The sequence below is a fragment of the Myxine glutinosa genome, chromosome 3 (genome assembly GCF_964187855.1).
Source record: "Myxine glutinosa chromosome 3, kmMyxGlut1.1, whole genome shotgun sequence".
Taxonomy (NCBI): Eukaryota; Metazoa; Chordata; class Myxini; order Myxiniformes; family Myxinidae; genus Myxine; species Myxine glutinosa.
Window position 1 is genome coordinate 169,462,246 of NC_136263.1, and position 27,099 is coordinate 169,489,344.

At 46.7% G+C, this 27,099-nt stretch overlaps 1 protein-coding gene across 2 annotated transcripts in view; it reads left to right on the forward strand.

Moving 5' to 3' along the window:
* The window catches only part of LOC137423927 (uncharacterized), a 398,662-nt gene that overhangs the window by 271,478 nt on the left and 100,085 nt on the right, over positions 1 to 27,099 (forward strand). For both annotated transcript variants that reach the window (XM_078774727.1, XM_078774728.1), the window contains one exon: positions 20,520 to 21,007. The gene's annotated coding sequence lies outside the window, so the exon portion shown is untranslated. The remainder of the gene's footprint in view (positions 1 to 20,519; positions 21,008 to 27,099) is intronic.

The window sequence follows — 27,099 nt, forward strand, 5'->3', positions numbered from 1 at the left end:
TTCAGCAAGATAGTGCAACCTCCCACACCGCCAGAGTGTCCCTGACTACTGTAAGGGAGCTCTTTCCAAAGGCTGTCATTTCCAGAAATGGCGATATTCCATGGCCAGCGAGGTCACCCAATTTGACTGCATGTGATTATTTCTTGTGGTCATATCTAAAGCACAAAGTGTATGTTAAACGTCCACAAACTCTTCCTGATCTTAAGGAAAACATCAGACGCGAAATCAATGATATTGACGTGGCCATGTTGCAGAAGTTCATGAATAATTGGCGTCCAATATTGGAGGAATGTGTCAGACGAAATGTTGCGCATCTCCGAGATGTTCTTTTCCACAAATAAATGGCATGTTATTTACTTCACTTTCTTGTGAGAATTCGTTTTGAAATACAACTTTTTATTACCTTTACATGAGTTTTAAAAATAACCATATTCCTGGCTCATCCTGTATATATATGTATATATATATATATATATATATATATATATATATATATACACATACATACACACACAGGGTGAGAGAAGTGTGGGTGTGGACGTGAGTTTGAGTCGTGAGTGAGAGGATTGCATATCCATCAGAGCCGGATGGGTTGTGTGCATAAGGTGGGTGAGGAGGAGGTACAGCAACGCAGTGCCTTTGAAAAGGGGACACGTAAGACGGCCGGGAGAAACAGCCAGTTAGCAAGCCACAGTGTTGTATGCCCTGGCGGTGTACTTCAGCAGGGAAAGGATGTGAGGAGGAGCGTGAAATGGCCAGGTATGGGAGAAAGGGAAGTATGGGAGAGAATGGATGGAGTGATGTGTGGGGCGCTTCATAGGTTGAAAGGAAGGGTGGAAGATAGATTGAGAAAGATGAATGAGATTGTGTTTGAGTATGCATGTGTCACGTTTGGAGTGAAAGAGTGTAGAGAGGAGTGAGAAGGAGGAATGTTTGAGCAGGAGGCAGAGGGAGATCCATGAGTTGAGAATGGAGTTGAGGAGTTTGAATGGAAGATGGAAGAGGGCAGTGGAAGGGGAGAGGAATGGGCTTGAGGTGTTGACGAAGCATGTGAGGATGAGGTTGGTGAAGTTGAAGAGAGTGGAAAGGATGAAGAGGCAAAGAAAGGAGAGGCAGAGGAAGAGAAAGAGGTTCTTTGAGAAGCCTTTTCAGTTCATGAAGGATCTGTTGGAACCGTCTCGATGTGGTGTACTGAAGGTACCAAAGGAAGAGTTGGAAGGTCACCTGCGTGTCACGTATGCAGACACAAGGAGGAACAAAGTGGTGGAGGACATCGAAGGATTGGTGAGACCGACAGAGCCAGGTGTTCCATTTGATTTGTCAGAGCCAAAGATGTCTGAGATTGAGGTAGTTTTAAGGGAAGACACGGGCGGCATCGGCTCCAGGACCAAGTGGAGTGCCATACAAGGTGTTTAAGAGTTGAGAAGGCATCAGGCAGTATCTGTGGAAGGCTCTGAAGGTGGTATGGAGGCAAGGAGTGGTGCCCAGTCAATGGACTAGGGCGGAAGGAGTTTATATTCCAAAGCAGGAGGAGGCTGTGACACTGGAGCAGTTTAGACCAATATCATTGCTCGATGTAGATGGGAAGATATTGATGAGTGTCTTTGCGGCATGGCTCTCAGGCTTCATCAGAGGGAATGGTTCTGTGCAGAAGGCAGGAATACCAGGATCACCAGGATGCATTGAACACTCGGCAATGGTCTGGCAAGTGTTACAGGAGGCAAAGAGGCAAAGGAAGGATGTGGCGGTGGTATGGCTGGATTTGGAGAATGCATATGGGTCAGTGCCGCATGCCTTGATCAGGTATGCCATGGATTTATTTTGGGTGCCATGGAGATTTAGGGATTTTTTGATGGCATATTATGATCAGTTTTGGATGCGGTTTGCGACACAGTCCTATGTAACAGAGTGGCATAAGTTGGAATTGGGGATCTTGATGGGATGTACCATCTCCCCTATTTTGTTTGTGCTGGTTATGGAGTTGTTGATGCGTGCGGTGAGTGGACATGGGAAAGAAGTGGAGCTAGCCCCTGGTCAGAGGTTGCCAGCAATGTTTGCTTTCATGGATGTCCTGACAGTTGTCCAACAGTCCGCTGATGCAGCAGTAGAGGTACTGGGACGACTGGAAAGGTTGATGCGGTGGGCAAGAATGGGATTTAAAGCAAGAACGTCGAGGAGTGTGGCCATGAGAGGAGGAGTGGTGGATAACATGCACAGGTTTGAGCTGGGAGGGGAGGTGGTTCCATCATTGGTGGAGGCCCCTGTGAAGAGTTTGGGAAGATGGTATACAGTGGAGTTGAATGATGTAGGAAGAGTGGAGGAGGTCAGATACAAGCTTTTGAGAGGGTTGAAGATGATTGATGGATGTGGTTTGCCAGGTAAGTTGAAGGTATGGTGTTTGAAGTTTGGATTGATGCCACGAGTATTGTGGCCATTGATGATGTTGAAGGAGCTGGGGCTCCCACGTCGATCGGAAGAATGGACGCGACAAAAAGCTGGAATTCATCCGAGTTGCTTTAATCAAACCAAACACTCAGGCACTCTGAAAAGCCCGTTTATCGGGCAGCAATATATATACATATTATCCCGGAGCGTTTGCCCAGGAAATGCGAGAGGGGGCGTGGCCCAGCATCCTGGCTGCGGCCTGACAAGTTGAGGGCGAGCCTGCCCGGGCATACCCGGGCATGCCCGGGCGTCCCGACCGAGGCCTGCCAAGTTGAGCGCTGGCCTGCCCGGGCGTCCTGGACGAGCCCGGCATGGTGATCGCTCCGCGTCCTTGATAGGTGCAAGGCGATTGTGAAAACCCAGCGGTAGCCGCTACACACGTCCCCCCAGAATCGACTTGTACCGGCAGGGTCAATTTGAGGGGGGTCCTGATGACCCGGCCGAAGCGACCCCTGGCGGGTCGTGGGAGGGGGTCCGGTGTGGTGGTGGGCGGTCGAGTGGGGGGCACCGTGGACGGGGAGCGGCCTCGCCGCGGCGGAAGGGCCACCCGTGGTGGGTGGTCGACATCCACGTGCGCCGGCTTGAGGCGGTCCACCGCAATCCGGTCCGACCTGCCGCCGATGTCGATGACGAACGACTTGTCGTCCCGTCGCAGCACCCGGAAGGGCCCGTCGTACGGCGGCCGGAGTGGCCCCCGATGTGCGTCGTGACGCACAAAAACATACTCCGCTGTGCGAAGTGCTGGGGGGACGTAGGACTGGGGGTCACCGTGGTGGGATGTTGGCACGGGGGCAAACCGTCGGGCGGCCTCCTGGAGGTCCGAGCGCTGGTGAGCTGCGGACCAGGGACTGGTAGCGTCGGGCACGAATTCGCCCGGGACGCGTAGCGCCTGGCCATAGACAAGCTCGGCGGTGGATGCCTGGAGGTCCTCCTTTGGGGCCGTGCGGAGGCCCAAAAGGACCCACGGCAGCCGGTCGGCCCAACCGCCGTCTTGAAGGCCGGCCATGAGCGCGGCCTTCATGGAGCGGTGGAATCGCTCGCCCAACCCGTTTGCTTGGGGGTGGTAGGCCGTAGTACGGTGGAGCTTGACCCCCCAGGTTGCGGGCGACCGCGCCCCACAGCTCGGAGGTGAACTGTGGTCCGCGGTCTGACGAGATGTCCGCCGGTGCGCCGAAGCGGGCGACCCAGGTGGCGATGAAAGCCTGCGCCACGTCGGCGGTGGTGGTGGAGATGAGGGGAACGGCCTCCGGCCACCTGGTGGTCCTGTCCACCATGGTGAGCAGGTGTGTGAACCCCCGTGACGGGGGGAGGGGGCCCACCAGATCCACGTTGTCGTGGTCGAAACGTCGTTCGGGCACGGTGAAAGGTGCCAGCGGGGCCTGGGTGTGTCGGTGGACCTTGGCCCGTTGGCAGGCCATGCAGGTGCTGGTCCAATCGCGGACGTCCCGACGAAGGCCGTGCCAGACGAATCGCGCTGACACCAGCTTCTGGGAAGCTTTCCGGCCCGGGTGGGAAAGGCCGTGGAGGGAGGCGAAGATGCGGCGTTGCCAGGTGACGGGCACGATGGGGCGAGGCTGGCCTTGGGAGACGTCGCAGAGCAGGACAGTGTCCGCGAAGGGGATGTCGGCCAGGCGGAGGCCCGTGTCCGCCGCCCGGAGGGCTTGCACCGTGGTGTCGGTGGTTTGGTCCGCCGCCATAAGCGCAAAGTCCATGCCCAGGTGGACCGCGTTCGCGCTGGCCCGGGAAAGACAGTCGGCCACGGCGTTGTTTTTGCCGGCGACGTGCCGGATGTCCGTGGTAAACTCCGACACGGCGGAGTGGTGGCGCTGTTGGCGGGCCGACCACGGCTCCGTGACCTTGGCCATGGCGTAAACCAACGGCTTGTGGTCGACGAACGCCGTGAAAGGTCGGCCCTCCAGGAGGTGGCGGAAATGGCGGACAGCCAGGTGTAGACCGAGGAGCTCCCGGTCAAACGTGCTGTATTTGAGCTCGTTCGGCCGGAGCTGCCGGCTGAAAAAAGCGAGTGGCTGCCAAACCCCATTCACCCATTGCTCATGTACGGTGCCCACCGCGTAGTCGGAGGCATCCGTGGTGAGGGCGATGGGAGCGTTGAGCACCGGGTGAGCGAGCAGTGTTGCGTCGGCGAGGGCCCGCTTTGAGCTTTGGAAGGCCGCATCCATTGCTGCGGACCAGGCGATGTCGTGCTTGGCCGGCTTGCCCCGGAGGGCTTCGTAGAGGGGCCGCATGAGTTGAGCAGCGCGGGGCACGAAGCGGTGATAAAAATTCACCATTCCCAGGAATTCCTGCATGGCCTTTATGGTCCGGGGACGCGGGAACGTGGTGATGGCCTCGACCTTGGTTGGCAGCGGCACGGCCCCGTTCTTGGTGATGTGGTGGCCCAAAAAATCAACGGCCGTCGTGCCGAAGTGGCATTTGGCCGGGTTGACGATGAGGCCGTGCTCGCTGAGGTGCCCGAACAGTGTTCGGAGGTGGAGGAGGTGCTCGGCCCGGGACGTGCTGGTGACGAGGATGTCGTCCAGGTAAACGAAAAGGAACGGCAGGTCACGCAGCACGCCGTCCATCAGGCGCTGGAACGCCTGAGCCGCGTTCTTGAGACCAAACGGCATCCGCAAGAATTCGAATAAGCCGAACGGCGTGATGACTGCCGTTTTAGGGACGTCGGCCGCCCTGACAGGTACCTGGTGATATCCTCGTATGAGATCAATTTTCGAAAAAATGACTCGTCCCGCCAGACGGGCGGAGAAGTCTTGGATATGCGGGATCGGGTACCTGTCGGGGGTGGTAGCGTCATTGAGACGGCGGTAGTTGCCACACGGGCGCCATCCACCCCCCGGCTTTGGCACGATGTGCAGTGGCGAGGCCCACGTGCTATCGGAGCGCCGCACGATGCCGAGGTGCTCCAACGCGTCGAATTCGGCCTTCGCCACGGCGAGCTTGGCTGGGTCGAGGCAGCGGGCCCTGGCGTAGACCGGCGGGCCCGTGGTTGGTATGTGGTGCTCGATCCCATGCCGTACTGCGATGGCCAAAAACGTCGGCCGCGTGAGGGCCGGGAACTCCGTGAGCAGGCGAGCAAACTCGTTCGCCGCCGGGACGGCGCATGCCAGCTCGGTCGGCGCGGAGCTGCTCAATGTGCATACCAGGGAGCTGAAGGTTTCGGCGTTGATTAAACGACGCCGTTGGACGTCCACCAGCAGTCCGTGTGCGCAGAGGAAGTCGGCGCCTAGCAGAGCCATGGGCACGTTTGCGGTTACAAACGTCCAAGCAAAGCGTTGGCCGCCGAAGCAGAGGGTGACGTTGCGCGGGCCGAAGGTGCGGATGGTCGATCCGTTGGCCGCAACCAAGGAGGGGCCGCAAACCGCGGATTGCCTGTCCTGGTCAGAGGCGGGTATGATGCTCAGTTGGGCGCCGGTGTCGCACAGGAAGCGCCGTCCGGACGCTTTATCCATGATGAACAGTAAGTTGCCCGTGTGGCCGGCGCTCATGGCTGGTAATGAACGCCGGCCCGGCCGTTTCCCGGCCTGCCGAAGTTGTACGGGGGTCGGCATGTCCGGGCCTTCTGTCCGAACCTGGCATGATAGTAACACCACGCTTGGTCAGGTAGAGGCCCCGGTCGTCGTGCTGGAGGTGGTCGGCTCGGGGTAGCGGCCGCCAATTGCGTCGGCAGTTCGGTCGTCGACCGTGCCGGGTGCTCGGGCGCCATGGGTGTTGCGTCGGACGGCGGTGGGTCCCATGTCGCCGCTGCGATGCGCTGTCCTGCGGCGGAGATCTTGTCGGCTTCTCTGGCAAGGGCCCGGGGATCTGTGATCGTCGTGCTTGCCAGGGCGAGGCGTACCGGGTTAGGCAGCTGACGGAGGAACAGCTCCCGGAACAGGAATGCCGGAGAGTGCTCGCCGAGCAGTGAAAGCATGTAGTCCATTCACTCGGAAGGGCGCGTGTCGCCGAGCTCGGGCAGGTCGAGCAGGCGCCGTGCGCGTTCCGCCGATGGGAGGGCGAAAGCGTCGAGGAGAAGCTTCTTAATCGCGCCGTATTTGTCAGCGGCTGGCGGGCTCTCGAGGAGGCTCAGGGTGTGGGCCGCGGTGGCCGAACCGAGCGCTGCTACCACATGGTGGAAGAGGGTGTCGTCGGCCATGATGCCTCGCAGGGCGAACAGGGAATCCGCCTGTGCGAACCAAACCGCCGCATGAGCCTCCCAGAAGGTAGGCAGTTTAAGGGCGACTGCTGTGTCCATGTCGGTAGGTCACCAATGAAGGAGCTGGGGCTCCCACGTCGATCGGAAGAATGGACGCGACAAAAAGCTGGAATTCATCCGAGTTGCTTTAATCAAACCAAACACTCAGGCACTCTGAAAAGCCCGTTTATCGGGCAGCAATATATATACATATTATCCCGGAGCGTTTGCCCAGGAAATGCGAGAGGGGGCGTGGCCCAGCGTCCTGGCTGCGGCCTGGCAAGTTGAGGGCGAGCCTGCCCGGGCGTCCTGGACGAGCCCGGCATGGTGATCGCTCCGCGTCCTTGATAGGTGCAAGGCGATTGTGAAAACCCAGCGGTAGCCGCTACAATGTATGATATTGCGATTGGGCATGTAGAGAGGATGGAGGTTGTGGTAGGCGGGTTTGTGAGGAGGTGGTTGGGAGTGCCACGCTGTTTGACGAACATTGCCTTTTATGGTCAGGGTGGAAAACTCCAGTTTCCCTTGACATCATTAACCGAGGAGTTTAAAGTGGTGAGGGTGCGGGAGTTCATGATGTTGCGGGATTCAAGTGATGCAGTGGTAAAGAATGCTCTCCCAGAGAAGAAGGGAAGTCGGAAGTGGAATGCAAGAGCAGAGGTGGACGAGATGGAGGAGCGGTTGCAACAGGAGGTCATGGGGATGGTACAGCATGGGAAGCATGGCTTGGGGTGGATGAAGCATGAGCGATGGGGAAAGGCATGTGTGAAAGAGAGGACGAAGATGGTTGAGAGGGAGTTGAGAAGAAAGGAAGAGGAGGGGAGATATGTGAAAGCAGTCGGTCAGGCACAGCAAGGTGCTTGGATTAAGTGGGAAGGTGTGTGGGTGAATATGTTGAAGTGGCAAGAGATTTGAAGGATGGAGCTAATATTGTTGAATTTCCTGTTGCGGGCAACGTATGATGTGCTTCCGTCACCAGTAAACTTGAGGTTGTGGGGGTTTTGTTGCAGGAGGAGAGATGTTATTTGTGTGGAGGTGTGGGAACGGTGCAGCATGCACTGAGTGCATGTTCAGTAGCATTGGCAGCAGGACAATACAGGTGGCGACATGATCAGGTGCTGGCGGTGGTGGTGCAGATGGCGCAACAAGAGGTGCTGAGGTCGAGAGAAAGAAGAGTGGAGAAGGAAACTGATGGGGGAGAGGTGTGGTTTGTCAAAGAGGGCCAAGTGGTAAGGGGTAGAAAGAGGAGGAGGTGGAAAGCAAGAGGGCTGTCAGATGCTTGTGATTGGCAGGTGGTGGCAGACCTAAAGCCACAATTGGTATTTCCAGAGGAGATCTATGTGACAAGGTTGCGGCCTGACATTGTCATTTGGTCAGGTGCAACAAGACAGGTCATCTTAGGGGAATTGTCGGTACCTTGGGAAGAGAACATGGAGGAGGTGCACGAGAGGAAGAGAGGAAAGTACAGTGAGCTGGAGGCAGAGTGCTGGGAGAAGGGTTGGCGAGTTTCGTGTCAGCCATTTGAGGTGGGGTGTCGAGAGTATATTGGCGATTCCTTTACTGCATTTCTTGCTCAGCTGGGAGTGTGTGGGACAGAAAGAAGGAGGATGTGTGACAAGGTGGCCCAGGTTGCTTTGAAAGGCTCATTTTGGATATGGAGGAAGTTTATGGAGGCACGTCGAATGGAGTAGGTTGGTTGTGTGTGGGTGTTTTTTTTTGTTACTATTATTATTTCTTACTTTGTGTATATGAGTGAGTCGGTGAGGGTGTGTGTTTTTGCATGAATTAATTTTTGCATGAGTGTGTGTTTTTGTATGTTGAGTGGTGTATGTTGTAAGGGTAGGTGGTTCGTTGGTGTTGTGTGTGTATGTGTGTGTGTGTGTGTATGTGTGTGTATGGGTGTGTATGAATGATCTGGTGTGTTTTGTTGGTGAGTGATGAAGAGTATAAAGTGGGGGTTTGAGTGTTCCACCATGTTTGTTTGATGCTGTGGATTCTGGATGTGGAGGTGTTGTTGTTGTAGTCTGCGTTCGAACTGGCTGGGGGTGGGGGTATGTATGCATCCAGGTGTAGTTCCTGCATGTGGATGTGTATGTGCCCCTGCTGGCCCACCTTAGCTGACCGTATCGAGGTTGAAGGGCCGAAACGGGATGATGCTGAGGACCTCGACGGAGGACCCGGTCAGTGCGGCACACTTGTGACCATGTGTGTTTTGAACTTATATATATATATATATATATATATATATATATATATATATATATATATATATATATATATATATATATATATACGTATATATATATATATATATATATATATATGTATCTATATATATATATATATATACATATATATATATATATATAGATATATATATATATATACTTATATATACACATACATACATACATATATATATATGTATGTATGTATGTGTATATATATGTATATGTATGTATATGTATGTATGTATGTACGTATGTGTATATACAGACTTGGCATTTAATATGGAATAATTGTTTTGTGGAGGTGAACTTACTTTTCAAGATGTCTTAGAACGAAAAGTTCATTGGAATTATGTTGAAATTATTCTAGATTTTGTTAATGTGACCTTTAAAAGAAACAAAAACCACATTTGACATTTCGAAACAAATAAATTGATCCTTGAAAGTGATGTAAACTGATATCGAACTCAATTCATGGACAGTACTGTGTTAAACTTCTGTACGTTTTCCAGAAGTATCTCTTTATTTTGCACATTAGCCAAAACATTTTTTAACAAAAACAAAAGTTAAATTACGACTGGGATTACGGACAGTAAAATTACAGTTCAGTACTTCGTGTAACCCCCACGAGCATTCAGGAGAGCACGTACACGTTGAGGCATGCTGTTCACGAGATTTGCCAAGGTTTGGACAGGAATCGCTTGCCATGCAGTGACAATAGCCTGCTGCAATTCACGCACAGAGGACGGCTGCTGGTCCAAGTGGTCGATTTGACGCGTTAATTCTACCCACAAGTTCTCTATTGGATTCATATCCAGGGACATGGCAGGCCACTCCATATGCTCTACACCATGGTCAGCAAGAAAGTGTTGGATCATGCGAGCACGATGAGGCCGTGCATTGTCATCTTGGAAGACAAAGTTTCCTCGAAAGGATGCACGAGCAAATGGAAGCAATGTTTCTTCCAGAATGGCCCTGTACTTGAACTGGTTCAGGTTTCCATTCAGAACAACCAGGTCAGTTTTGCTTCCTGCATGAAAAGCAGCCCAAACGGTCACCCCACCACCTCCAGCTTGGAATCTTGGCACTATACAATCTTTGTTGTCGGCTTCATGCACTTGTCTGCGCACTCGGACGTGGCCATATTGACGATAGACCAGAAATCTAGACTCGTCACTGAAGATCACGTGATTCCAGTGTCCTGGCTGCCATTGACGGTGCTCTCTGGCCCACTGCAATCAGCGCTGGCGTTGTTGTCTGGTCAGGCGTGGCTTTCTCAGGGGACGCCTGACACGATAGCCTGCTTGAACCAGTCGTTGGTTGACTAGCCTTCTGGATACAGGCACATTTGTCAGTTGCTGCCACTCAGCCCTAAGCCGATTAGCTGACTTGGTACGACCATTGCGGACTAACCGGTGCAGCTGGCGATCATCCCTCCTTGTGGTTCTGCGGTGACGTCCTGACCTCGGTATTGGAGAAGGGACACCCCTCTGAGCATTTCGTTTCAGGATCTTTGACACCTGATATTGAGTGATGCCATACTGCCGAGCAATAGCACGCTGTTTTATGCCGGAATTTCGTAAAGCCACCACTAAATGACAAACAGCATTGTCGAGTTGACGGACCATCTCCAGGGGAAGCAGCAATAGCTTTTGTAGACGTGCAGAAGTTGTTTTCCACTAATACAGAACGCAACAACCCTTATATACCCGATTGTGAAGCCAATCGTCAAATGTACCTGTCCTTACATTTTGTCACGCCACCTGTGATATAATCCTGTTATTGACTTCTTGTTGCGATAGACAATCAGTGACATGGTTCTTTCAACAAAGAAATCACCGAAGCGTAAAAGAAACTCACCAGATTGATACACCGAGTTCAGAAAGTAAACCCGTCAAGAAAATATATATATATTCCATATTAAATGCCAAGTCTGTATATGTATATGTATGTATGTATGTATGTATGTATGTGTATGTATATGTATACGTATGTATGTATGTATGTATGTGTATATATATGTATATGTATGTATGTATGTACTGTATGTGTGTGTATATAAATATATATATATATATATATATATATATATATATATATATATATATATATATATATATATACATATATATATATATATATATATATATGCATATATATATATATGCATATATATATATATATATATATATATATATGCATATATATATATATATATATATATATATATATATATATATATATATATGCATATATATATATATATATATATATATATATATATATATATATGTATGTATGTATGTATATATATATATGTTTATTTCTGCGATTTGTCATCTTGGACGCTGATTTTTTCCATCAATCAATGTAGTCGGATTGGATACAAAGGCAGCTTGCCCGCACTTCATCTATTGATCATTTTGGCCTGTAACTGTAATCCTCCGATTAGAATGCCTCTTTATCCGGCAATGTGTTCTTGTTTGCCTGCAGATAAGCATGGTGAGCCACTTTCACCAGATGTCTGTCCATGACAGATGGAGATTCGATGCTGGCCATGTTGAAAATAAATATTTTATGTCGACAAAAACTAATGAAAATATTGTAATTTTGAACCAAACCTGCGAGACTTTTCAGATCACACTTACTCCTGTGCTTCATCATACCATGCTTATCACCCACACTCCTTTAACATCAAGATGATTGGAACATTACTGTCATGGTATGATATGACTTTAAGCACATGCATCAAACTGCAAACACAGTATATGTCTTGCAGTGGTTACAATAACAATGTTACTCTAATAATGACTCTTCTAAAGACTGGGTTTTAATTTATTTTCTTGTATTAGGATTAATTGCATTCCCTTTGATGTGATGTGTTATGCATGGATCCATCCACACTACACGAGATATCATTAATCTTTTGTGAATATATATATGTATATATGTACACAGAATCTTCTTTCTCACAGTCTGAGAGTCCTTTGGGTGCTTTTTTGACAAACTCCAAGCGGGCTTTCATGTGTCTTTCACTAAGGAGAGGCTTCCGTCTGGCCACTCTACCACAAAGCCCAGATGGGTGGAGTGTTGCAGTGATGGTTGTCCTTCTGGAAGTTTCTCCCATCTCCACACAGGATCTCTGGAGCTCAGCCAGAGTGACCATCGGGTTCTTGGTCACCTCTCTTACCATGGCCCTTCTCCCCCGATTGCTCAGTTTGGCCGGGCGGCCAGCTCTAGGAAGAGTCCTGGTTGTTCCAAACTTCTTCCATTTAAGAATTTTATGGAGGCCACTGTGCTCTTGAGAACCTTCAATGCAACATAATTTTTTTGTAGGCTTCCCCAGATCTGTGCCTCGACACAATCCTGTCTCTGAGCTCTGCAGGGCGTTCCTTCGACCTCATGGCTTGGTTTTTGCTCTGATATGCATTGCCAGCTGTGAGACCTTATATAGACAGGTGTGTGCCTTTCCAAATCATGTCCAATCAATTGAATTTACCACAGGTGGACTCCAATCAAGGTGTAGAAACATCTCAAAGATGATCAAGAGATATGGGAGGCACCTGAGCTAAATTTCAAGTGTCATAGCAAAGGGTCTGAATACTTATGTCAATGTGGTATTTCAGTTTTTTTTGTTTTTAATAAATTTGCAAAACTTTCTAAAATCCTGTTTTCTCTTTGTCATTATGGGGTATTGAGTGGAGATTGATGAGGGAAAAATGAATTTAAACGATTTCAGCAGAAGGCTGCAACATAACAAAATGTGAAAAAAGTGAAGGGGTCTGAATACTTTCTGAATGCACTGTATGTATACATATATATATATATATATATATATATGTATGCACTGTGTGTACAGTGCAAGGAAGAATGTTTTTTAAAGTTTGATGATATGTAGCTATATTCCTTATTTGTCAATTATTATTGATATAAAAACTCCAGAGTTGTAAGAAAATGCATTTACAGTTGATAATTTCCACCTCCATCATAAATGTTCTCGCTTTGCTCTGTGATTTCAAAAATAATGTTGTCACCAAGTTTTACTTTCACCAGCAAAGCAATTTGCAAAACAAAAATAAGATGTCAACATGCTGGCCAAACCTTTTGCAGTTAACTTTTGTGTTTTGTGTTGTATGGATGCAACAGGATTATCTGCTGCAATCCACTTTATGGGCTACAGAGAAGTTGACCCATTGAAGATCCAAATCTCCCAGTTGACAAAATGGAACCAATCACAAGACGATGGGAAAGATTGTTGTTTATGACCACAAGATAAATCTGTTGATGGGTAAATCAGGTTTTCTGTCGTGGCAAACCTTGCGTAGTTTACATTCACCTCGTGGTGTGCTCCCTTGTATTATGGAGTCAGGTACTTCAATGACACCCGATCTTGACAGACGTCAACTCAGAGTTTCTTCAGCTCTTAGCAGAGATACAGTGACAGCTCTGTAAATAATCGCCAAAGACTAAGATTGGTGTAAATTGTCACTGCTCCATCCACTCTTCTATTTACTTTTCTCCTTGCCTCTTCTCTGCAGTACACACTCTAACCCCAATAGAGCTTGCTCTTTATTTGAACAAAGAGAGGCTCTGGACATTCGTCCTGGTTATATATATATATAAAACTATTCTTACGCTGGTCTCGCCTGTCCTGTTTCCTTATCGCGCCTTCGTAGGACTGTCAGGTGTGTCTGCCTTGAGGTGACCCCACATGCCCCTGGCTGTAACGGACTGAAATTGTCGCCTTTATATATGGAAATGGCCCCTCGCACTGTATCTGTAAAGACTTTTGGAGTTTTAAAAGGCCACAGTTATTTGATCAGACCCACATATGAATGCTTCGTTGTTGTGCCCCTTCACCTTATTGCTGCCCTTGGCAACGCGGTTATAATAGGTCTTCCCAACATCCTGCCAATGGCTGGTGGTTTGGATTGATGCACACACTTGTCGCCTTTCCAGTGTAATTTGAACCACAGCCAAGCAGGTGAAAAATAATCAATTTATTTGAAGAAATGCCTGGCCCTGAAGAACAGGCCAGGTATTTTTAATCCAGCATGACCACGGTGCCCAAAAAAGGCCAACCCCTGCTCTGCGGGGGGAAATGGCCTCTAAAGGTGGTTCTTCTTTCTTCTTCATGACTACATGTATGATTAGCAAACTCTAAAGCAACATTAATAGTGTACTAGCCGAAACCCGTGGAACATCCACGGAAGGGACGATGTGGTGTATGGATAGAGTGTACCATAATGGATGGCATAGGGGATTTCCTTGTCCGAGTAAGAGTTAGGAAGAAAGATGAGCATGAAGAGTGCGTATATGAACAACGTATTTATTGTAATCTACTTAAATGACATCGCTACGATATACTTTTGAAAATATCACGTACCGTCTCGAAGTCAATGCCATCCTTTTATCTCTTCGTATACAACTCACTGATTTCTACCTTATCGTGAACAGGGTAAAGCCTACTTTGATAATCATGAACGGTGGCAGATGCAGGAGTTGGTGAAACGAAAGGGGGGGGGGGCTGATCATGACCTACCCTACGCCACATGGCCTACGCCATTTTTGAGATCATGGCCACAACGGAAACACAACAACTGGATAGGTAGGGCCTAGGCCTACACCTACTTTTCGTCACTCAGCGAAGTACACTTTGTTTTAAGCTTTCAGAAGCTGAAGCCTTGGTATTTATTGTTTTATATGATACTGATGGGCTGCTGATCGGTTTAACTTCGTTGTAATCACAGTATATGGAAGAAATTATGGTAAACCCACCTGATGAGGTTAGCGTACACAGCGATCGACAACACCAGCACAAATGCATGATCAGGATTGTCCACCCAGTGGACGGCTTGCTGTCGCCTTCGACTGTCCAATCAGCGGACGGCATGCTTCGCCTTCACCCAGCAGACGCCAATAAGATGGCGTCGTATCGGCAGTTAATCGGATGATTTTGGGCCCAAACGTCGGCTAATTCAGATTTTTCGAGTATGGCTGTATGTGATAAACAAAGAGCGCAGTTCGTAGATCGCAAATCCATTAGTGCCGTGGGCATCCGGTCACTGGGTGCGGCGTAAAAGGGATAACAAAGTCGAGTCCTTACGCTATTATTATATAGATGGCATCTTAAAGGTGCACAGAAATGCAGAACATTTTTGACTTATTTGTATGAGTATCAGTTTAAAAAAAAATAGAAATCGATTTCTTGTAATAAGTAAGAGCTAAAAAAAAATTAGATAATTTTTTTTTCCTTTCCTTTTTAGCGCTCTTGCACCATGCTAAGCCCCGCCATAAAAAAACCCGAATTTCACTGCTACCAGATCACATGACATATGACGTCATCTCCAGAATGAAGTCCATGCCATCTCGATTCGCTATGCTTCGGCCCGCGATCCATTCCGTGTAATTTGTACGTACTCTACTTTTGATTTGCTTGATCTTGATCTGAGGTATACTGAGACACATGTGTGTCACGCCTCGCCTCGTTGATAAGCCCGCAAGGTCGCTCCGTGGAGCGGCCTGCACGTATTCAACTATGTGTGAATTATATATACTAGGGCATGCCCGTACTATATATATATCTAAAATTATATCCCCCCCCCCCTCTATTTACATGAAATGGTTTGGTCCATTCGCAAAGCCAAAGCGAACGGCTTGCGAGTACGGTAGAACCCCCCCCCCCCCCCTCTATTTACATGAAATGGTTTGGTCCATTCGCAAAGCCAAAGCGAACGGCTTGCGAGTACGGGTAAATAAATCGCCATAGCTCGGTAACTACTTCTCCGATTAATATGAAACCTTGAAAAGGCACATCCTCAGGTCCCCGGCAATATACCTGGCAAGTTTCAAGTATATCGGACCCGTGGTTGTCGAGAAACAGCGGTCACAGACACACACACATACACACACACATACACACACACAGAGATTACTGGAATTATAGATAGATAACAACTCACGGTCTGAGGTAACTCGGCTAAAAATTATCCGATTTGCACCAAATAAAGTTTATGAATGGTTGCACAGACCCCTACTTCTCACTAAAAGTGGAAACAGAATGTAAATCTGAGTTAAAATAAGTGTTTGATTTGTATCAAGCAAATGCACGTGGAGCATGCTTGCGAGCGAGCTGCGTTCTGGAGGTGACGTCACATGGATTATGTCATCGGCTTTAAGGTATGGGGCAGAATTTTTAGGGGCGTTCCCAAGTGGTTCGGTTTTCTTTCATTTTTAATGTTTCAGAGTGAATATAACAAAAAATCAATGCCATTTTTGAATTCACCATAAAAAGACATTTAGATGACATCAAATGCATTTTGAGTGAGATTCCATGGCTGTGGACCTTTAAAGCTGGTTATGTTTTGCCTCATGGTATCTGACATTGGTGTACAAGTACCGGTTCAAAATAATTTCTGCCTGTTGTCTGCTCATTGCACCAAGAGATTCTTGCTTGCTATGCAAGCTTTCCTGATGATTGTTGGTGTGAGTGGGCATGTGAGACTTTAGATAGCAGATGGTCATCTTGCAATTAAAGTGTGGGGTTTCCCAACCCAGCGGTAAACACTTGAGGCTATTTTCCCCCTTTGTGTGAAGAACTGAACTAGAATCAACTAGAGAGTTCATAGAACGCTTGACCCCACATTGTCTTGAGAGCCAAGAACATGGGCAAGGCCTACAAGCAGCAAATTTAATTGCTCATGATGACAAAAAATTCCATAATATTTTGTCCAAGTACTGTTAAACTGAAGGGTTTTGAAAATTCTAAGTGGCGATTTGTCTTCTACAGTGTACAAGTATGCAATTAAATTGAAATAAAATAAAGATTGCCAAAAAATTGTCCCAGAAGTTAACCGCCATTGAAGCACCCTCTTTTACACCACCTTATTTTCCATGTTACATTAGTTATCCACACCTGATGTTTGTGTCCTTCATGTTGTTCTTAAAAACAGTTTCCTGTTTGGAATGATTTTCAATTTTGTTTGATTACCAGACACAGACAGTAAGAAAATTATCTAACTCCTCTCTGCGCATGTGCGATTGGGACAAATTCAGAGCCAAAGTACCGGGAAAACTAGGTTCGTTTTCCAATTCATATTCCCATTTGTCTTCAAATATATAACATTCAATTAAAACTAAGTTGATCATCAATCATAAACTGACGTTTGTAGACAGGACAGACAGACTGACTTTGGGGAGGAAATGTCCTAGCTGAATGCATAAGCATGTGGAGATTAAAACAGGACTTCTTTTCCACAGTCAATATGGCGACAGAACAAAAACATTGTGTAAAATTGGTATTGATGTAGTGCTTGGCAGGGGTAGGCGAGGGAGGTACCAAATGGTCACATACTAAGCACATATGTTTACTTTTATTTGAATAACCACTAATCCCTATTTTGCATGCAAAGTACTCTGTGAAAACAGATGAGGTGGATAGCATGGCGTATCGCAATGGCGTACCGCAGATGTGGGGGCATTGTTTCAATGGAAAAAGGGGGGATAGGTTCCCAGTGGTTCGTGATTCACGAAAAATGCTGCAAATTGTGACAATGTGAATGGCGTACCGAAAATGTGATGAGTCATGCACCAAAAGGAATGTGAGGTCACTAATTAGTCCTGCACCAAAAGGAATGTGAGGTCGCCGATGAGTCATGCACCAAAAGGAATGTGAGGTCGCTGATGAGTCATGCATCAAAAGGAATGTGAGGTTGCTGATGAGTCATGCACCAAAAGGAATGTGAGGTCGCCGATGAGTCATGCACCAAAAGGAATGTGAGGTTGCTGATGACTCATGCACCAAAATGAATGTGAGGTTGCTGATGACTCATGCACCAAAAGGAATGTGAGGTCGCTGATGACTCATGCACCAAAAGGAATGAGGTCGCAGATGACTCATGCACCAAAAGGAATGTGAGGTCGCTGATGAGTCGTGCACCGAAAGGAATGTGAGGTCGCTGTTGAGTCATGCAACGAAAGGAATGTGAGGTCGCTGATGAGTCATGCACCGAAAGGAATGTGAGGTCGCTGATGACTGGTGCACCAAATGGAATGTGGTTGCTGATGACTCATGCACCAAAAGGAATGAGGTCTCTGATGACTCATGCACCGAAAGGAATGTGAGGTCGCTGATGACTCGTGCACTGAATGGAATGTAGGTGAGGGCATTGAAGGCGAAGCAGCTGAGGTCGCTGATGAGTCATACACTGAGGAGGGGGGGGGGGGGTGCAAGACAGGCAGGCAGGAAAGGGCCCTGAGGATCCTGAGGCGGAGGGACCAGGCCAATAAAAATGCTTGATCAAGACCTGCCTGCGTGTCTCTGGCAAGTACCCCTGCTCGTCGATGAGCTGTGTGAGTTGAGCAGGGAACATTTCAGCCACATAGTGTTCTGCGGAGGCACACTCACCTGACTTTGCAGAGTTCGACATTGCGGTGACCGTATCGCTTCTTGAAGCAGTCAAACCATCCACTGCTCGCTCGAAATGGAATGATGCCGCTCGCCCCTGCATCACTCATGCCCTGACTGACACATCACTCGTGCCCAGACCCGGCATGTTTGATCAATGAGCAGAGCGAGAGGCAACACATGTCAAGGCAGCGGGACGAGAAGAATGATTGAGACCCACGATACACTGAGCATAAGTAGTCATGCAGGCATTGTGGGTAGCTGTGGCAGGGGTGAGTATTGTGCTCCTTGTTTGTGGTTGATGTTAATGGATGATGCCGTATTCAGCAGCTGGTAATAGATGCGGTGAAGCGTTTTCATTGTCTAACTTGCAGCGGATGATGTTTTACGCAGCATCTGGTAGATACTGTGGAGTGTCTTTATAGCGCAAATGGTGGGACATGTTGCACAGCGAGGTTCATAATGCAAATGTTGGGAAATGTTGCGCAGCTCGCTGAGAATGCGGCTCAAATATTTTTACACACGAAAAACCCTGAAAGCACGCAGCACAGTGCTGCAAATGTAGAAGCAGGTTATGCTCGCGACTCTTGGAAGATATATTTTTTGCGCCCGCAAAAACTGCGAATACGTGAAGAACAGGGGCCGCGAATGTAGAAGCAGGCAACATTTTGTGTCAACTGCAAATAAACGGGGTCTGTGAATGTTGGGACCGCAATCAAGCTTACAAGGACACCAAAGAACATTAAATTATTGTATTGCTGGCCATGTTGAATTTATCTTTGTGTGGAAACGGTCAACATCCGCGTTCTTTATTATCACGAATGTGTCGTCAACGTACCGCAGCCACAACCTCGGAAAAGGATCACCATGTAGTGTTAGATCTTCAAATCGTTGCATCACCAATTCGGCGAAGAGCCCATTGGGGTTTCTTCATGTTTATGATATATGGTGTTGTCGAATACAAAGTACCTTGATTTGAGGCAGAGTTGAATGAGTGTCATGAGATGACCAGAGATGAGGCGACTTCTTTATCTTTAGCATTCTCTACATACTTTCACAAATCTTTGGCGTTCTTTACATTGTGTGCTGAATATTTTGTATATATATATATATATGTTTATATATGAAGAATTCCTTCATCTTGTTGACTTCCTCATTGCACGACTAACCAATAATTAATTAGCTGGGTACTGTCCATCATCAAGGTTTTGACACTTTTAGCCCAGATCCTATTCTGGTGATGTGTCCACAACCTCAGTGTGTCTGGGGGTCATTACATCAGGCAGGGATATGGTGAGGTATACAGAGATACAGAGACCTGGACATGGATGGATGGAGAGACAGAGAGTCGGAGTGTTTGAGGTTTCTTGTATGCATTAAATATTGCACACCATCAGACCTGCCATTACATGTGAAACACAGTGGGCCCGTAAACGTAATTGATACGTTGGGAATGTTCTACTAGGATAATTGCTGGCTTGGAGGCAGTGAGTTCGCTGGCAGGCATTTGCTCACTTTTATTAACCAAACAGCGTCTTAGTTTTTCTTTCCATGCACTGCTCCACATCCTCCATCTTCGATGACCAATCAAAAACCTCTTTTTCTCACTCAATGCTAGCTCTACCATATGAAGCATTACACTTGAACTCGCCTTCAAAGAGAAGGAAAACTCAAAAGCTACAAAAGCAACCAGTTGTCCTAAGAGTTACTCATTAGCCATGTGTCATTTAATTTTCTTTATTAGTTTGATATTTGGGCCACAATTGTGAGTAATAATGTCTATGTGGCCAAATGTTGCAGTTACTTCCTTGCGAGGAAGGAAAAAGAAGTTGTGTCTGATCTGAAAGAAAATTTATACTTGAATGAATGAGATGTTCTAAAGGCAAAGTAGGTTATTGTACATCTGCAAGACAAGGTAGGTCCAGCACACTTGATAGATTATTTATTTGTTTGTTATTTTTTCAGCTATTAATTTTTGCTTTTGTATTGAATGCGATCCTGCTCCAAATTCCACCTCCACCCAGCCAAGCTTTTCTTATATAATGCAATTATTTGTATTCCTCCTCTTCGATTTTACTTGTTCTACACTACAATACTATTCATCATATTTGTTTACATAATCTCCTGAACAAGTGCAATAATTTTTTGAAAATTCTGACTCAACATATTTCTGTTATGAAAGAATAACATGAGAATTTCATTAAGAAGTAATGATTTTTTTTTTTCTTGGTCAAATGTTCCTGTGTTGCAGAAGTCCCGGGCACACGGTCCCATCTGGTATGTGCAGTGTACGGCGTTTGCCGGGGCCCAAGCAATGACGCCGGACGCCCTGGGGACACCTTGACCACTGCAGTGTGGAATTGAATGCTCGGAGCAGCAGCAGGCCCACCGGTATTACCAGAAGCAAGAAACCCTTTGAACACCGGTGATCGTAGCTCCATGGAGTGAGCCACTTACAAGACATCATGGAACAAGGAGAGGTGGCTGGGAAGGAGGAATGCTGGCGTTTATCCATCGAAGCCTTTGATGCTTGCCGCTAGCTTGGGCAAGACGCAGCCCATGTGGTTGCTTTTGGCAGCCAGGGATGACGAGGATGAAACTAAGAAAAGCTTCTGTTTCGGATGTTGGATGTTACAGTTGCCCTCGTTAGCCGATTCTGCTGACGGAAGGGCCTGTGCAAATGGGAAATAACTGTACGGGTCCTGAATCTGACACCTTCTGCGACCAATCAACATCTTGGTGAGATGCTATTATGTACCTTTTTATAAAGTTTAACAGGCCTCTAAATTTCCAGAACCTATTCTGTATGATTGAACATCAGCCCATTTAGAGTGACGATTGTGACAGAATAGCATAGCGGTCACCAGCTCACCATATGGCTGCCAGCAGGATCAAATCACCGGACTGAATACCTGCTGTTCTGGCACTGTGCGGATAGGCTTCGGCAGGTTGAATTGCCCACCATTATTTGAGAAGTATGTGCTGGCTACTTGTCCTATCCATTCCCTAAATGAAATGAAATCCCAGGTTACCATTTTAACGCGAATAGCAATTTGGATAGGTCCCAAGGCCTCATTCCAGGAGTACATCAATTAACCTTTATATACAATCGAGCTACAGAGCTCCTAAGTTGAGAAAACAATTAGAGAAGCAAATAAGCTGCTTTAAAGCTGAAAACAAAAACGTCTTACACTCTTACTGCTAGGCCAGCAAAGCATTTTGCATGGAGATGGTGCCACATGCCCCACGCATGGAGATGGTGCCACATGCCCCACCTCTGCCTGGAACGTCGGACTGAATTGGCTGCAGATTGGCTACCTGCGCACCACCCAGTCCTGACATGAACGCCATCAAACACATCTAGGAACACATGCATCAGGAGCTGCGGAGGCGTAATACGCAATAGCTGCAAAAAAATCTACTCCACATTTGGCAAAACTTAGGTCAGGCAAATATCAAAGAATATCAAATCATCATTCGTCATTTTGTGATTCGTCATCATCATTCGAATCATCATTCGTCAAATCAAATCATCATTCGTCAAATCAAATCATCATTCGTCAAATCAAATCATCATTCGTCAAATCAAATCATCATTCGTCATTTTGTGATTCGTCATCATCATTCGAATCAGCATTCGTCAAATCAAATCATCATTCGTCAAATCAAATCATCATTCGTCATTCAAACAAAGAATATCATCGATTCAATCCCTTCATGCGCTCAAGAATTGTACAGGGCCAAAGGACATGCTACTGAATACTAATAAATCGAATCCATTTGGATTGTGTTCATATCACGGATTGTGAAAACATAGTTTGCTTCCAAGCAAGCGTGTTTATTTTATTCTAGCAGGACACGAAACTTACCTTCGCGACTGAAGATGGATGGAGGTTAGGTTTTCACCCCTGTCTGTTTGTCTGTCTGTCTGTGAGCCGTATATCTCAACAAGTTATGGATGGATTCGTACTAAACTTGGTGGATTACAGATTGGGTGTGTTACAAGCACGAATTGATTAGAATTTCGTGACGATCCGGCTACTAGAATTTTCTATTTATTTAAGTGATTCTTCAACATTGAGCGATCGGGCCTAAAATGATATATAGCAGGATATCTCAAAAAGTTATGGGCGGAGGATGATAAAACTAGATAGATGAGTTGGTTAGGTGACAATAACAAGCTGATTCGATTTTGGTTCATGTCCGGATACAGATCCAACCTATACGCGGAATACAAACCGTAAACTGTTCAGCCTGGTATAGGTATGCGGCTATGCGCTCTACCAAGCGCGGTTCTACTTCTGCTTGAATTTAATGGACCAGAAAATTTAGTTAATAACAAAAGTTGCTTGAATTGTGGTTGAAGAGTGATTTTAATAACTGTATTATTTCAGTTATAAGACTAACTAATGTTAGAGACTTAAAGTCAGCCCTGCTTGCTTCCCATGGTGGTTAGCATAATTCCTTCAATGTTCTGCTGGTTCCATCTGTCGGTATACCTGTCTGCTGATGCAGAACGATACTAGCCTAGCTTCACACTTTAGACTCGTTTTCCATTCTGACTGATGCTCGAACACATTAAACAAGTACCCTCTCTTTTGGTAATAGCTTTAGGAGTATCGGATGTATAGTCTTGCAAACTGTGATACAATCCGTGTCGCTTGTCTGCTGGATGACTCTGATGCACAAATGTCTCTATGTGTGTCACAATGGAGATGATGGAAATTGTATGTGTGTTAGGAGGCAATCGAAAATTGAAGTCTTCTTTTTGCCTGGAAAAGGGATTGAATTTCCTCAAATTGAACACAGGCTTGGAGCATAGTTCACTGATGATGCGTTATGAGGATAACTGTTCACCAATAAGCAGTTTTAACAGTGTGCCTGATAACCTGGGTGCGCAATGTGTACAATAGTCCTGACAGCATCGTGCAGAGGTGGCTTTGAGCTGTCTTGTCTGGGTTTGATTCCCAATAAGACTATCAACTCCTATATTGGTGCTTAGCAGACAGACCCTTGCACCGCAATGTGTGCCATCCAGGTGACCTGTCGGTTAGCATGAGTTTGTGGATGTTAAATACCCCACAGTATCTTTCATAAAGAGTAGGCGAGTTATGGTTCCCACTCTGAAAATCAAGAATGTGGGATAGGTTGGGACCATCACTAAAATAGTTGTAGTAGTGGTATTGGTAGTTGTAGTACACAATGTTTCCAATAACTATCCTGGTGTAATGCCTCCCAAAGTCACAACAGAAAACACTTATGGAGTAAATGCCATGTCATAGAGATAAAGATATTCTTGAAGGACTGTCCATTTACAAGTATATTTATATCATTAATTTTGAGATTTCTTTCCAGTTGTCTTAATTTGTTTTGAGATCAGAACGTAGTAGTCCTTACATCTTGTAAGGATGCCTAAAAAGGGCACTTGAAAGTCAAGGAAATACTTAAGGCCTTGAAACAAGCATTGCGCGGCTTATAATTGTTGGTCGTTTACACGGGTCGTTTGGTTGAATGAGCTCGAGAGGAGGCAGAAGAGAATAGGAATAGGGCAGTTCGTGACATCCATTGAGAATCTTCAAGGATAGATCCAATACTCCTGAGAAGTAGTGACAATATCAAATTTGTATGTTTTTGCCTTCATCTTCATCCTCCTCCAGAGTTTCCGGAGGTCCCTGGCAGAGGATTTTGGGTAGGCTAATTCTGGTAAATGGGTCGCCATCCTTTTTAATATATCTTCCCATGCCAGCTGCTTTTTCTTATTTGCGCTTCTGTCACTTGAACCTTCATTATTTCGATTATTAAACACATTTGTTGCTCGCTTTGAAAAATTGTTGCTCAAATGAAAAAATGGAAGAAAAAAAACGTTACACTCTCAAAGGAATCATTTCATTGGCTGCTGAATCTTGGGTAAGATGACCTGGATCAGCTTATGATGACGAACAATTAAATGAATCCCTTCCAACAATTGTTTGTGGCGCTGCGATTCTATGCATCATTTCATTTGGATGTTGGCGATATGGGCAGAGTTTCACAGGCTAATCGGCCGTTTAGACGCGTACAACTGAACGGATGTTTATCCCCCTTAACCTTCATAAATTGCTTTTTAGATATGTGCACATACAACAATGTTTTTATCAATGTTTAAGGGTTAGGCCTGTGTTAGCAAGATGCTTTCACTAAGAGCCTTTCGTAAATTCGCCTCCAAGAGTTTCCTGTTTGGAATGATTTTCAATCTTTTTTGACTGCCAGGCAGACACTGTAAAATATTATCTCACTCCTCTCTGCACATGTGTGATTGGGAAAGATTCATAGCTAAAGTACTGTTAAAGTTCATTTTCTGATTTATGTTCTGATTCTTGTTCAAAATAAAACATTCAATTGAAATTTAGTTGTTCCTCGATCATAAATTGATGTTTGCAGACAGACAGCCAAAGCTAAACAATTGCTCAACCCTACCCTTCGCTTCGTGTGCGCGGGGTAAAAAAACATGTCATCTGCAATACGTGGTGTAAATTGATTTTCTTTTCCTGAATTTAGAAATCTTTGTACTCATTTGATAACTTCTTAAAAGGTGTAAAGGTATCATAAAACTTTGGGATTATGGGAAAGAGAGACAATTTCTGGAACCAAAGTTTTGCTCATCGCTATATTTTTTGGAATTGCACTAAAGTCTAAAGCGAGACGTGAATACACAGGCCTACAATAGACGAGGAGACCATGTGCATTGTTTAATGGTTGTGGAAAGGAACGCAAATAGGTGTAATGCATGGTGTGAACAAATGGGAATAGAGGATGGAGTGTGGGTGTCTTGACCGTGGTGATCAAGTGCTCCGTGTGTGTGTGTGTGTGTGTGTGTGTGTGTGTGTGTGTGTGTGTGTGTATATATATATATATATATATATTTATATATATATATATATATATATATATATATATATATATATATATATATTATGGAGTTGTAACATTCTGTTATGCGCATCCTGTTATGCTTGTTATGCTTGTGGCAGACGGTATATATTGTTGCGGATATGGGATTTACATCCATCCATATCCGCTTGTAAATATTCCCCTATTTCCTCAATACTTCCCAACTATCCCCAATCCCCCCATTCCCTAGTCCCATTTTCTGTAAACAACACTCTGTAGACCCGACCTCCCCCTATTTCCCCCATTAAATGTCGCATCCAGGTCCACCGCATCTCATGTAAGACAACTATAGGACAACTTGCTAGTTATTCTTAGTCTATGTCAGTTAAGGACTCGTTTCCATTAATTCTGACTCTTCGTTGCACCAGAATGTGATTGTATGGCACCGTTAGGAAGTTTAGGACCTCCCAATACCTCCCCGCAGCTCTTCCTCATGGTTCAGCAGCAACAACAACAACAACAACAACGGCGGCGGCGCGGGGAGTGTGCGTCCTCACTCCGGCTTGGTTGGTAGGGGGTGTTGGGAGTGCACCAGGCCTTTCCAACGAGCCGCCATCGAGCATGTGCTCGACGGGGTTACCAAGTAGGGGCTCGCTGTCAGCTCCTCGTCAAGGGCGGAGCTCGGTAACCCCCACACCCAATAGAAGCGGCGGACCGGTCCCATCTGGGGCGGAGCCAACGAGCCGAGGGCGTGTGACTCCCCGCTGAGCATGCGCAGGAAGAGGGAGGTGACGTCAGATGCGCGCTGAGCTTGGAGAGAGAAGGACGCCACCTCCGAGCGCTGTGACACCTCCCCGCATCTCTGGACTGGACCGTGCTTTATCCTGTCCCTGAGCCAAGGTGCACCTTGTGCTATCGACTGCCTGTCCTTCCCTGCCATCAATCCTTGTGTAAGTCAGTCTTGTTCCGTTTGTCTGTGGTCTGTCTGGGATAGATAAGATTGTATCTAAGTGCCTATCTCTTCTGTGTCTTTTACCTCACTCTACCTTGTAATCTACCCCTTTTCTCCACCACTAATTATATCCTCCTCCAGAGGTCTTGAGAACTGTACCCCCTTGCGTCGTTTCATTTATCCCAGTCGTTGTGTCCTTTCCATCATTGATTTAGCGTAGCGCGATTTGGCCAACGTTCGAGTGGAATCGGGTGAGTTGGGGGTAATCGGGTAAACTGTGCGAACACGGCGGCCATTCCGCTCGGTCAAGTAACATCTGAAGCCGTGTCCATAACAATTGGTGTCAGGAAGTGAGATTGGACCCGAAGCGCGCTTAACGCGCTCAAAATTACAAGCAGTGTGAAATTTGTTTTGTTTTAAAATAAAAACCCGAATTTTGAAAGTCGCGCTATGGCAGATCAAGACGGCTGGGTTCCGGTAGAGGAGAGTGAGGCAGGGTCGATCCAGGACCAAATTGAGGGACAAGAGGAGAGCGAAGCAGTGAGGGCGGCAGGTTCGCAAAATGGCGTCCTTGCGCACGAGGTTTCGGGCGCACAAGATGGCGTCCTCGCGCACATGGTTGTTGCGGCACCAAATTTAGGCGCGCCCATGGTCGCGGTAGCCGAACCCGAGATGCCAATGAATTGGAACCTGTTTATGAAACAGATGATGGCCTTTATGGTAAAAACAGACGATAATTTCAAAGGGATGGATGCTCAGGGTGAGCGAATGGGAGACAAAATTGGAGGTTTGAAAAACAGTATAGAGGCTCAGAGTGAGCAAATGGGGGTAATGGGGTCCAATAGCGAGAAATTGAGGGAGGACATGGGGGCCAATAGCCAACGGTTAGAACAAAGGATGGGGACCCAGATCGGAGGGTTAGGGAGTAGAATAGAGGGATTAGACAATAGATTAGGGGAAATACAGGAGGGGTTAACGGGGGTGGAAAATAGAATGGCTGCCCAGGAGA